Genomic DNA, 3,208 nt, shown 5'->3' with positions numbered 1-3,208 from the left:
TATTGTGTCAAGGTAATGAGATTATTAACTGGTTTACAATTTTATATATATTATATTTGCAATGTTATGTATATTAATAGGTATGCATACTTACAAAATGAACAAATAAAATGCACTACAATTTTTTTAAATAGCAGTAAAATTGATTGATAGAACAGTAGCAGGTATTCTTTTTCAATTTTTATTTTAAAATAATTATACATGCACAGAAGTGTTGCACAGGTATTTCAGCCAGTTCCCATGTACTCTGTACCCAGTTTTAAATATACCAACATAATACGTTTGTTAGAACTGAGGTGCCTGTAAAGGACATGATACTAGTGATACATTATGATTAACCAAAGTCAATACTTCATTTGGATTTCCTTGTTTCTTTATCTTTTTTAAAAAAATATTTATTTATGTATACACACAGATCTGGGGTACAGACTAGAGGTGTAGGAAGGGGGGTAAGAGGATTTACCAGAGACAGAGCGGGGAGCAGAACAGGCAGATCGATGACGAAGTACACTGCTGAGGGGAGCAGCGGGCGGGTCAGGAGAGGTCTGCTGCGCCAAGTGGTTTCCCTCCGGGGCACCTCCGGAGTGGGCTAGCTTGCAGAGCTGTGTCCTCACCCGTTAGGCCACTAGGAGGGCCCTGGATTTCCTTGGTTTTTAATCTAATATTCTTTTTCTGCCCCTGGACCCATTCAGATACCACATTATATTTAGTCTGACGTTTTCTTAGGCTCCTCTACTGTGATAACTTCTTAGATTTTCTTTGTTTTGTTGACCTTGATAGGTTTGAGGAATATTGTTCAGATGTTCTATAGAAAGCAATTCAATTTGTATTTCTCCTGGTTAGGCTCGGATATGTAGCTTTAAGGGAGGATAGTCACAGTAAAGTGCTATCCTCCACAGCCTTTGGAGGATACATACTCTCATCATGACCTAGCAACTGTTTATTTTTTTTTTAAGGATTTTATTTTTATTTATATATGCATATAGTAATTGGGTGTAGACCAGAGGTGCAGGTTATGAGGAGATTCACCAGAGACAGAGTAGGAAGCAGAACAGGTGGATCTACTGAAATACACTGCTGAGGGGAGCAGTGGGCAAGAGAGGAGAGGTCTGCTATGCCATGTGGGTCAGCTCCCTGGCCAGGATCAAACTCAGGCCTTTCTGGTAATAGTGCTGAGACTTAATCCGTATGCCTTCAGGGAGGTAGGCCCATGATCTATCACTGTTGACACTAACCTAGGTTACCTGGCTCAGGCAGTATCGATCAGCTTTCTCTACGGACACAGTTACTCTTTGGTCTCTCTTTTTGTACTGTGCCCTTCAGAAATAGGTTACTGTGCACAGCCCAAACCTAAGTGGTAGGTAGTTATGTTCTGCTACCTTGAGGCTGCACTATCCACATAGATAATTTGGAATTCTGTGTGGGAGCTTTTCTTCTCTATCTCATTGATTTGTTTTTCAATATTAGTATAGACACAAGCATATTTATTTTCTATTTTGGGCTATAAACCAAAACTAGATTACTCCTGTTATTACTAAAATTCTTCCATCTTTGGCCTTTGGGGATTCTGTACGTGAGCTCCTATGTCCCTTTGACAGAGCCCAATGTTGTGCTTTTTGAGAATATCTTTGTTTTCTGGAACTATAAGCAGCTTTAGGCTCATACTGTATAGTCTCTATCCAGGCCTGGAATCAGCCATTTTCTCTAAAGTCCCAATTCTTTTTGTTGAGAGAATTATATCACAGACCAAGAACTGGGTGTTGGGTATGCTCCTTGCTATTTGGGACTAGTTGTGAATTTTGGAATTTCCATGACATCAGGAAAGATCTGACCTGAAGTAATGGTTGTATGTGTGGGTCGGAGGTCAATGGGGAAGTTTCCAGCAATAGTGGCACTTAGACACTGCAGCCTAAGAGAGGTTTTTATTATTATTATTATTATTACAAAAGTTTATTTTTACATCATTTTGTACATTTTTTTTTCCATCTCAATTGTAATCCCTGCGGGTTTCCCATCACCAAGTCACCCGTGTGCCATCACCATAATCCAGTGCTAAGAGAGGTTTTAAGTAGTAAATGTTGAGAAACTTTAAGGAAATTGAGAACTTTGCTCTGAGGAAACATAGGGAATGTTCCAACCTTTAAGAGTAAAATTCCTTAAGAGCAGGTGGTATCCTGGAAGATGGTTGTTTCCAGGAGTGTTAGTGTCCTTTGTCTTCCTCGTATGAAGATTTAGGAGTAGGTAGGACCTTGGATGACACCTGTGTGGGGATCCTGTTTAGCTTGGGGTCTTGGATACCTCCAAAGTTCACAGACCAGAGCTTGGCACCAGAAAAATATAGTGACAGTGAAACAAGACCTTTTCCAGCGTGCAAACAGTCTGGGACAGGAGACTAGCTAGCCTAAGAATAAGAACTCTCTTCCATGTTTTTCTGGAGTTCTTTAAATCCTGGGTTTATTTAAATCTCTCTCTGTGTTCATTCCAAACAGTATTTATTTCTTACTGAAAAGTAAAATCAGGCCAACCTAAATTTTAGGAAGAGTATCTAAATATGTTGGTTTCAGTTTCATGAATTTCCTGTTTTCTAGGAAATGTATCTAGCCCACCTCTAAACCACAGATGAATGTGATTGCTAGAACTTTCCTTTGTTTAGCTCATTGGAACAAAGGCAGGACCTTAGGGTGACATAAGAAATTAAAATTGAATAATGTTCTGGTTCTTATGCCTACATAAGGAGTCACCCCAAAATGGACTGGGTCAAAACAACCATTTTATTTGCTCACAGTTTAGTGAGCAAATACTTGAAGAAGTGCTTGGGTAGGCACTGACTGCGGCCGTCAGATGTCATGCAGGGCTGCAGCCATCTGAAAACTGAGGCTGCAGGATGGAGGAGCTCAGACTGGGGCGGTTGCTACTGCCTGCAGCTGGGAGCTCACTTCGGACTCTGATCACAGCTCAGCCCCTGAACTCTTGCCTGGCTGTTTCAGGGCAGGTGGTTTTCTTATATGGCAGCTGGCTTCTGCCAAGCCATATGCCAAGAGGCCCAGCCTGGGAAGCCAGAGTAACTTTTTGTCTTACTTTACTGACCTAGGCACAAGCCTGTCTAGATTGAGAGAAAGAGGACACATGCTCCATCTTTTTTTTTTTTTTTAAGATTTATTTATATATACATACAGATCTGGTTACAGACCAGAGGTGTGTGTGTGTG

This window comes from Condylura cristata, unplaced genomic scaffold (genome assembly GCF_000260355.1).
Source record: "Condylura cristata isolate star-nosed mole 26May11 unplaced genomic scaffold, ConCri1.0 scaffold00001, whole genome shotgun sequence".
Classification (NCBI taxonomy): Eukaryota; Metazoa; Chordata; class Mammalia; order Eulipotyphla; family Talpidae; genus Condylura; species Condylura cristata.
The sequence above is the reverse complement of the archived record's forward strand: the minus strand, read 5'-3'. Positions refer to the sequence as shown.